This window comes from Coregonus lavaretus (genome assembly GCF_964263955.1).
Source record: "Coregonus lavaretus genome assembly, chromosome: 19".
NCBI lineage: Eukaryota > Metazoa > Chordata > Actinopteri > Salmoniformes > Salmonidae > Coregonus > Coregonus lavaretus.
This window is the reverse complement of record NC_140006.1, coordinates 29,489,947-29,500,931: the sequence shown is the minus strand read 5'-3', so window position 1 is coordinate 29,500,931 and position 10,985 is coordinate 29,489,947. Positions and strand designations below refer to the sequence as shown.

Below are 10,985 nucleotides of genomic sequence, written 5' to 3'. Positions count from 1 at the left end.
ACTAATTGAGTGTATGTAAACTTCTGACCCACTGGGAATGTGATGAAAGAAATAAAAGCTGAAATAAATAATTCTCTCTACTATTATTCTGACATTTCACATTCTTAAAATAATGTGGGGATCCTAACTGACCTAAGACAGGAAATCTTTACTAGCATTAAATGTCAGGAATTGTGAAAAACTGAGTTAAATGTATTTGGCTAAGGTGTATGTAAACTTCTGACTTCAACTGTATGTCTCAACACCTCAGTCTGTGCTCCTCTTCTATTAACAATATAGCAATGGTACGTGGTCGCACTTCAGGATATTCAATTTCTCTCTCTCACTCACTCAATCACTCACTCAGGATTGTTTTTCTCCATGACTGCTTAGATTAATCAGCAGTTTCCTGCCGCTGTCTGACAGTTTTCCCCTAGTTGGCTCCGGTCCAGATCAGCCTGAGACACGAGCCTGCCGTGAATCAGCATATTGGCAAATGGAACAGTTGTAATTTAGTCCTGAGGGGATACAAGCTGCTGAGTAACAATCTCTCACATCCACCCCTTGTTTCAACACTGTTTTGAATTATTCAAACAGACAAAAGGACCCAACATGGCAGTTGGTACCTGCACATATGAAAGGAGTGTGAATCTCCTTGACAGCAACTTTTAACAACTGATAACAACAATACAATCGGGTCCAAGAATATGTTTAAAATGAGATGTTGGATCTTCTGCACATGCAACAAGAATGAAACCATAGTACTATAGCCTACATTTAACTTTTTCAGACAACATGGAGCTATCACAACATACAATATTGAATATTACAATGATATAGCAGTATGCTCAAAAGCTAAATTTATCTAACTGTCAGGAGGTTGTGTTCAGTACAAGCAGCTTCTGTAGTCAAGCAGTTATAAAAGACTATGGTAATTGAGGAGCAGCATGGAGAAGGAAAGAGATGAGCAGATGGACATGATGAGGTCTGGAAATTCAACAGCAGTACCCAAACAGCAGCTCTCTCAAGTACAATCAAATGGAGGTTTTATTCAGTGTGGAAAATCAATACACTTGAATAGGTTTTTACAAAGGGTCTCATTGTCTCTTGGTGTGACCGGATTTAATGTATTCCTGCTGACAAAACAAATTAAGCAATATCTAGCTAACCCTCCACTCTAATGAAGAGCCAGCAGCGGTCAGACAGGGAAACATTGAGAATGCTAATGTGGTAGAGTAAGGTAAGGTAGGCTAACTGAGTCTGGTTATGTCCTAAATGGCACCCTATTCCCTATATAGTGCGCTACTTTTGACCAGGCTCTGGTCAAGCCTGGTCAAAAGTAGTGCACCATATAGGGAATAGGGTGCCATTTGGGCTGAAACCTAAGTCTGTCTGCCCACATATCTCATGCAAAGCCTTGTTATACACATCATATTGATTTTGGCTAGCAATATTGATACGATGCTGTGGCCAAGGTAGTGGGACAGCTCAATAGCATCATGCCCTTTCATTGCTGGTGTAAATTGTCAATCCCACTGTGTTATATACATTGAGTTGCACCCCCTTTTGCCCGCAGAACAGCCTCAATTCGTCGGGGCATGGACTCTACAAGGTGTCGAAAGCGTTTCACAGGGATGCTGGCCCACGTTGACTCCAATGCTTCCCACAGTTGTGTCAAGTTGGCTGGCTGTCCTTTGGGTGGTGGACCATTCTTGATACACACGGGAAACTGTTGAGCGTGAAAAACCCAGCAGCGTTGCAGTTCTTGACACACTCAAAACGGTGTGCCTGGCAGCTACTATCATAAATCTTTTGTCTTGCCAATTCACCCTCTGAACACATACACAATCCATGTCTCAATTGTCTCAAGGCAATCCTTCTTTAACCTGTCTCCTCCCCTAAATCCACACTGATTGAAGTGAATTTAACAAGTGACATCAATAACAGATCATAGCTTTCATCTGGATTCACCTGGTCAGTTTATGTCATTGAAAGAGTAGGTGTTCCTAATTTTTTGTATACCCAGTGTATATTTTGTATCTCGCATCAGAATGTGTTGAAGTCCCTTCTGCCTTTCAACACTCTCATCAGTCTCCCCATATGACTTTTAAGAACAACATATTTTAAGACTGCATCCCAAATTGCACCCTTTTCCCTATATAATGCACTACTTAGGGTGCCATTTGGGATGTATCCGTAGACTAAAGTACAAGAAGCTTCACCACAGCAAGAGGGGTAGTAACAAGTCAAGCCTCCTTCATCATACAGGGTTGGGACAGGGACAAAGGATGCCATGGGACAGAAAATATTGACACATTTCAAGCAGGGTTGATGCACATGCACAGAAAATTGTATCACAACTTTGACCGGAACAGTCCTTAGCTGCACTCATGGCTCATACATACCTCGTTGCTTTTCTCTCTATTTGAAAGGACTCAGGACTGACAGGGTGGAGTTAAATAAATGGTGGCATCTTGCTTGAATACAAGGATTCTGAATGATGAAACAGTAAACAGCCAATATATGGAGTGCAGTCAGAATATTCTAAGAGATACATAGGCAAACTGGAGGCTGTGTTTGGATAATAACACTTTGATAACAACACACTCAAAGCGGGATATTGAATAGATGATTGTGACTCAGCATCCTCACGACTGTCTGCTTCCATAAAAGATTAATGGGTGTAGATTGCAGCAAAGTGTTGAAGGACGGGGGAGAGATTACACATCAGGCATCGATCCTAAAATGGCTGTTATCTATGATCCATATTTAAAACTCATCCTGCTACACCTGCTTGGTCATACATTATTAACAACCGGTGTCTCGGTCCAATGAGCTGGTTCCTCTGCTTCTCTCTCTCTCTCTGCTTCTCACTCTCTCTCTCTCTCTCTCTCTCTCTGCTTCTCTCTCTCTCTCTGCTTCTCTTTCTCTCTCTCTCTCTGCTTCTCTCTCTCGCTCTGCTTCTCTTTCTCTCTCTCTCTGCTTCTCTCCTTCTTTCTCTCTCTCTCTCTGCTTCTCTCTCTCTCTGCTTCTCTATCTCTCTCTCCCTCTCTCTCTCTCTCTCTCTCTCTCCATTTAATCCATTGGTAAATTAAGTTTCTAAATGGGAAACGTAATTACACCAATCTTTTAGCATTTTGAATAATAAATTATGATAAAATTAGTGCCATTATATTTCTTCTTTTTATGAATTATGAAGGATTCTATTATATTTTTTTCTGGGTCATTTTCTTTTCTGGGTTAATGTCTGAATAGCACTATGCTTCTGTAGGGCTATAACAAGGGCAGTGTAATGGATTTGTGTAACAAAATGCTTTAACCAATGGAGCTTTCTACTACCCCATTTATTTTTCACAGAAATTCACACAGAACAATTTATTGTGATTAGGCATGTAAATAAAAATGTAACTTCTATATTTATTTTCTCCTTTCTTTCTCTCAGTCAATTACATTTATATTGAATTAGCGGCAGTGGAGAGAGTGAGGTGCGGAGGGAAGGAAGGGAAAGCAGTGATTATAATGTTAGATTACAGGCAGATTGCACAGCCATTTTGTTGTAATTACAGAGGGAGAGAGGAGAAGTAAAGGGCCCTAATGCTCAGATGGCAGGATCCATTTCATTTAGGAAAGGTCTCTGTTACCTCTCAACGCTCCTGTAAATATTATATAGACCAAGCAGCCATTTTTATAGGTCACAATTTATGAGACAAATATCAAAACACAGCATTCAGTGGGATGGATTGTTGGCCCCATTGTATGATTCATGGCTGCATCTTTATCTCAGTGTTATGGATTCATTTGAATGTATAGATCCTGTTGTGTTGTAATGCATGCAGTATTTCTCATGATGCACTAAGGGCGTAATAGAATGAATAAAATAAATCCTCTAGTCAATCCGCTTCATAAAAGATCATGCTGTTCTTTATGTTGTGCATGAGCCTACTGACAATAAGGGGAATAATGTAGGGGAACTGCAAAGACAAAATAAATGGAAATTGTTGTTAAAGCCTGTAAGAAATGTATCTATTTCCTATAGCATATTGAGACTGTCTATCTAGCAGACAAAAATCATCTGACTTTACTCATTCTAAAGAACACTAGTTAATCCACTTAGAGAGGCTAAACCATAAAAATATAATAATTCTAGCTCTGTGGGCTGGACAAACCCAGGGACAGTTTTAAGATGGGAAAACCAAAAGCTCACACAAACACAACTTTTATTTATAACCCAACATTCTTTTTATGTTATTCTTTTTTTTTCAGAGATAAACGCAAATTTGTTTTTCATCTTATTATCCTGTTGCAGGATAATTCTAAAACATACTAATGAAGACTTATGGAACTAAGTCTAGACTGCACACATATCTCTGAATAAGATGACAATGGCTCCATCTACTGACCCACCTACCAGATTGTGCCTTTTTTCCCCCACGATACTTTTATTTTGAAAACGAGGCGATACGTTATACAGGAAGTAATCTTCCACTGAGTGAATGTTTATTTACAAGTTCAAAGCTAATTTCTAGGTTAATCTTCAGTGTCTTTTGCCACACCTTTTCCTATTGCACACAGGCCTTTGAATTTACATTGAGATGTATATTCTAACCTGGTTGTTTTGCAGCAAGCCGCACCATGACTGCCATACTCCCTCATATCGAGCAGTTGTCTTCCAGAGTTGTGTGAATTCTGGCATGCAACCTTGGTCCGTCCAATGACACTACAAGAAACCAATACATATTTAGTTGGAAAGGGGAAAGGGGATTCGCATTTTGTAAAATGTATTACAGTTGCTAGCCGCGCTTGCCCCTCTTGGATAGCATCGGCTCATGTGAGGCTTTCCAGGTGCTATTGTAGCAAGGAGGGTTCCATCCTCTCTGGTTGGTTTAATGTAGCCCAATAATCAGTGGTGGAGAAAGTACTCAAAAGTCATACTTGAGTAAAAGCAAAGTTACCTTCATAGAAAATGACTCAAGTAAAAGTTAAAGTCACCCAGTAAAATACTACTTGAGTAAAAGTCTAAAAGTATTTGGTTATAAATATACTTAAGTATCAAAGTAAATGGAATTGCTCAAATTTACTTAAGTATCAAAAGTAAAAGTAAAAGTATTATTAATTTCAAATTCCTTATATTTTGCAAACCAGGATAGCCAGGGGCATACTACAACACTCTAACATTAATTTACAAACAAAACATTTGTGTTTAGTGAGTCCACCAGATCAGAGGCAGTAGGGATGACCAGGGATGTTGTCTTGATAAGTGCGTGAATTGGACCATTTTCCTGTCAAAATGTAACAAGTACTTCTGGGTGTCAGGGAAAATGTATGGAGTAAAAAGTACATTATTTTCTTTAGGAATGTAGTGAAGTAAAAATAAAAGTTGTTAAAAATATAAATAGTGAAGTAAAGTACAGATACCCAAATAAACGACTTAAGTAGTACTTTAAAGTATTTTTACTTAAGTACTTTACATCACTGCCAATAATGGACTAAATTAGCCTACCATTACTCCTTATAGTCCAAGGACCTTACATGTTCTGTTTAGAGGCGAATTGGCTCTGGCAGCCAAAACAGACAAATACTCCATCTAAACTAGCCGACTAAACTTAACTCCACGATGGAGTTGAGCGTGACTAGTGTGGGCGCACTGGAGCTACGAAGTAACATAACTTAATTTAATCAAAAACTACTTATTTTAGCACCCAAAGAATAGCGCGCAATTACACAGAACAATGTCGTGTGATTGCGGGCAATTCTTTGGGTGCTGAAATCAGTAGTTTTTGATAACTTCATTTTATGTGATGTCGGAGGTCCAGTCCGCCCACACTAGTCACCGCCCAACTCCAGTTGTTTAATTGGCTACATCTAAATGTGAATAGATTCTCAATTGCTGAACAGTTCTATGAACATAGCTAAAGCTCTCTACTTTCATGTCATGTCTAAATAATTTCACAAATGCAAAATATACACTTACTGTACGCTGTTTTAACCATTTTTTACACAGTTGAAGGCGACAGTATTTTTCAGTGACAACACGTTCTACTTACATTTACACACAGACTCAGATAGCTAATTAGCACAGGTACGCTTCTGTCTTCCTATTTTGTCAGTAAACATGCTGTGGGAACTCTAACCCTATAAAGGTGTGCAGTAATTTAACCTTATGTTTTTAGACAATTATTTATTGCTGATTTCAGTTCCTTATGTTTCCAAAACCGTACTGCAAGCGATGCGTTTTAATATTCATAATGAGCGTCAGGGCTCTTAACAAAACACCCCTTACCAGAAGATACTATTGTCAATAGGCGCTAAAGGTAGTTAGCGGCTATGAATGGGCTAGCTCAAATGTGGTAAGATTGTCGGCAGCTATTGTTTGTGTGGATATTGAAATTACACAAAAGTGTCAAGCTGCATGAATGAAGTACTGTACTTCTTGTTTTCAGACGAGTTTTGATAGACACAGGAGAACATGCTGTCCCTGAGTACATCAGCAGGTTCAAACAAGCCTTGTGTCAGTTCAACACTGCCATCCAGGAGATCATTGTCACCCATTGGCTTCACCACCATACAGGTGGAGTGACAGACATCTGCAGGGACATCACTGGAAGTGAGAGTGACACCTGAGGATAGGCTTCTCTGTCATTTTGTCAGCTCCAGTTTGACATTGCTTAAGCTCTACAGAGATAGCTCTAGTTTAGGGCGTAACCTATGGCTTGCTGAGACTGAGCCTCTGTGTCAGCAAGCGTAATGCCCTGGACCAGAGCTAGAGGCCGATGTGCTTTTATTTTCCCATGCAGGTTCGGAGTTATAAATCAGCAAACTTCCTCGCTCTCCCCCAACTGACGGAAGAATAGGAGAAAGTAAGACGTACTCTTACCTGAAGCATGGAGATGTCATAGAGACAGAGGGGGCCACACGGAAGTGAGTTGATTGTCTAGTGTTACTATGAGCAAGTAGTATGTGCATGCATATGCCCTTTTAACTAATATATTGGCCCAAGCCAGTGTCATGTGTGTCGGTGTGTCTGTCTGTATGTCTGTCTCTGTGTCTGTCTGTGCAGTGTCTCATCCACAGTCTGAGAATGGCTGTCTGTCTGTCTGTGCAGGGTCCTGTTCACCCCAGGACACACAGATGACCATATGGCCCTCATGTTGGAGGAGGAGAAGACCAACTTCTCAGGAGATTGTATTCTAGGGGAGGGAACTGCCGTGTTTGAAGATCTCTATGACTATATGAAATCTCAGCAAATCCTGTTGGACTCACAGGCTGACCTAATATACCCAGGTTGGTTAACTCTGAAACACTGAATGGTATAATTGAGTGCAAAGTGCACAAAAAATGCATGGAAATCATCCATTAGAAAAGACACATTACATTACATAAATTCTACTGTCAGTCACACCTTCAAATGGCTAGTTCACATTAGCTACAGTGACTTCAGAAAGTATTCACACCCCTTTAATTTTTCCACATTTTGTTGTGTTACAGCCTGAATTTAAAATGCATTGAATTGAGATGTGTGTCACTGGCCTATACACAATACCCCATAATGTCAAAGTGGAATTATGTTTGTAGAACATGACGCCATACAAGCTGCCTGCCATCTGCCCGGTACATTTGAAACCGGGATTCATCCGTGAAGAGCACACTTCTCCAGTGTGCCGGTGGCCATCGAAGGTAAGCATTTGCCCACTGAAGTCGGATATGACGCCGAACTGCAGTCAGGGCAAGACCCTGGTGAGAATGACGAGCACAAAGATGAGCTTCCCTGGGACTGTTTCTGACAGTTTGTGCAGAAATTCTTCAGTTGTGCAAACCCACAGATTCATCAGCTGTCCGGGTGTCTGGTCTCAGATGATCCCGCAGGTGAAGAAGCCGGATGTGGAGGTCCTGGGCTGGCGTGGTTACATGTGGTCTGCGGTTGTGAGGGCGGTTGGACGTACTGGCAAATTCTCTAAAACGACGAGAGATGAACATTCAATTCAGCAACAGCTCTGGTGGACATTCCTGCAGTCAGCATGCCAATTGCACGCTCCCATAAAACTTGAGACATCTGTGGTATTGTTTTGTGTGACAAAGCTGCACATTTTAGAGTGGCCTTTTATTGTCCCCAGCACAAGGTGCTCCTGTGTAAAGATCATGCTGTTTAATCAGCTTCTTGATATGCCACACCTGTCAGGTGGATGGTTTATTTTGGCAAAGGAGAAATGCTCACTAACAGCGATGCAAACAAATTTGTGCACAACATTTGAGAGAAATACGCTTTTTGTGCATATTGAACATTTCTGGGATCTTTTACTTCAGCTCATGAAACATGGGACCAACACTTTACGTGTTGCGTTTATATTTTTGTTCAGTGTAAATCGCCTTGAAAATCTATGGAAGACTTGAAAATGGCTGTCTAGCAATGATCAACAACCAACCTGACAGAGCATGAAGAATTTGAAAAGGAATGTGCAAATATTGAACAATCCAGGTGTGCAAAGCTCAGACTTTCCCAGAAAGACTCACAGCTGTAATCACTGCCAAAGGTATTGACTCAGGGGTGTGAATACTTATATTATGTAAATGAGATATTTCTGTGTTTCATTTTCATTTGTATTTGCAAAAATGTCTAAAAACATGTTTTCACTTTCTCATTATGGGGTATAGTGTGGAAATGGGTGAGAAAAAAATATATTTCATCCATTTTGAATTCAGGCTGTAACACAACAATTGTGGAATAAGTCAAGGGGTATGAATGCTTTCTGAAGGCACTGTATGTATAGAACTTAACACAAAAACATATTCTACAAGAGTCATTCATTTCTTCCTTAACTAATATCTGCAGGTCATGGCCCTGTGGTCCAAGATGCCGCTTCTAAGATCCAGCATTACATCAGCCATAGAAACCTCAGAGAGCAACAGTGTCCTCCAGGCAGCCGAAAGGGAACACATTGACTTCTATGGAACTGGTCAAAGTCGTCTACAAGGTGTGGGAATTGTAACTTAAAGTTATGATCCTCCATTGGCAACTGTAAGATTTATAAACAGTATGTGTAGATGCTGACCAAAGAATGTTAAGTCATTCAAAACCTACAAACACTGCTTGGCCTATAGAAATGAACATTTACAAATCTGTGTATTCATGTGCTATACTCTACTTTATATCTTACTTTGTAACATTTACTTTTCTGCAAAAGGAGACACTTTAATGTCTGCACAAAGCAGCAGAGGTGAACCTTGTGCATTACCTTAAGAAATTTGAGAAGGATGGGAAGATAACTGTTGGTGCGTCTTAATTTCTGTCACTTACATTACGTCCTCTTATGTTACACTATTTGATTTGATGTTCTAGATGTTTACAATTTTGTCTCCAATTGTCTTTCAGCCAGTGATTAATCTTCTCACACCAATAAATGGAAGGGTAATTTGTGATCCACACTTTAATTCGACAAAGGACACTTGAGATCTTGGATTTCCTTGTGCAACACACAAATGAGCTTTGGACATTTCAAGACATCATTTGAACTTCAGTATGTGCCTATGGACAGCTGAACTCAAGATAAGCACATATACATTTAAACCCTGTGCAGAGAGTTCATTTTCAACCAAGATCACACTGATTTTCCTATTGAAAAACCAAGATCAAACTATATGAATCCTTAATGTAAAATGAACAGATGCCTAATAAATGTATAGTTTTTCAATATAAGAACAAAACGCTACTGAACGTTCTAACTCTATCATTAATTGCCGTTTGCTGATTGTGCAATTTAAACCCTGTATGGGGACCATTGATCAATGCTAATACATGTACTAACGTCACTCTGCGAAATACTCACTAGGTGGCAGTGTTTATCAAAGAAAGAATAACCGAACTGGAAAATGAGGAGGGGAGTAGAATCAGAGACGGAAGTGGAAGCAAGAGACACCCCACTCAATGTTTTTTTCTGGTTCAATGAAAGTCAATTAACTAAGTAGACCAGACCCAGCTGCTATTGCATTGGTGACTATGGGAGACCCACCCCGTTAAATAGACCGGAACTGACCTTGTTAGAATGTCAACCCATAATGTCATAGATTTTGCATTTAGGCCACAAGCAGCGAACCACTCAACAAGCGACAACATTTGGATATTACCAATTGCCTTCCATGGGTGGCTTTTGAATGTACTACTGACTTGTGATTTTGAAACTGTAATAGGCAACCAATGCAATGATTGGCTGCTCTTGATTCTGCCCTATGAAATGTATGGTACTAGATCCCCCAAATTCCTCAAAACAGATCAATATTATATTTACAGGATGGAGATTTAAAATATGTAAAATACTTGTAAAAAGCTTGAAACGAGTATAACAATAGGCAGATAAATATCTACATGAGTTCCTCTTTCAAAATGTACAAACCCTTTACCTTGCCTAAACAGTCTTCATTTAATGGAAGCACATTAATTAGCAACAATTTATTTTATCAACAGCAGGTGTGGACAATGAATAAGTGGCTGTGGCCACTATAAAGGCAGACACGGGTGAAGTAAGTAGCCTATCAATTCTATGGAGGGTTTGGAATATAGAGCTAGTTTGAATCTGTCCCCTGATGTCTTTGTGAGCATAGCCAGCACCATTGAAGCCATCTCCATTTTGAAGTAGTACATTTTTGTCCTCTACTGCTTCTATGAGTTGGTAAACAAACGGAAAGGGTGCATGCTGCCACCTGGATTGTGTTGTTTGAACACGTATAAAGCCAAGGTTGGCAATTTACTGCCACCTGGAGTTATGGAATGTTTGCTCACGAGTATAATTAATTGGCTGATCCCTCCTGATGACCTGGATGGAATTATGTGATATTTCCTTAACCCATAGGAAGTCCAACCCAGTTGACTACTTAAAAATGGTGAAAGGCCTCAATGGCACTGCCCATGCTAAAACTGGCTTTTGGGCACTAGAATCCTATATTTATCTTTATGGTTTGGACAGAGAAGATGATTTGTGAGCCATTTGAACATCTGCCTGAGGCATTTTTACCAT

General features: G+C 39.9%; 1 pseudogene across 1 annotated transcript; it reads left to right on the top strand.

The window, feature by feature from the left end:
• Positions 1-4,611: 4,611 nt before the first annotated feature.
• Positions 4,612-9,393, top strand: LOC311146215 (endoribonuclease LACTB2-like; annotated as a pseudogene). Its single transcript has 7 exons — positions 4,612-4,737; positions 6,420-6,583; positions 6,774-6,897; positions 7,082-7,260; positions 8,807-8,948; positions 9,159-9,246; positions 9,347-9,393. The product of its transcript is annotated as an endoribonuclease LACTB2-like (transcript).
• Positions 9,394-10,985: the final 1,592 nt, after the last annotated feature.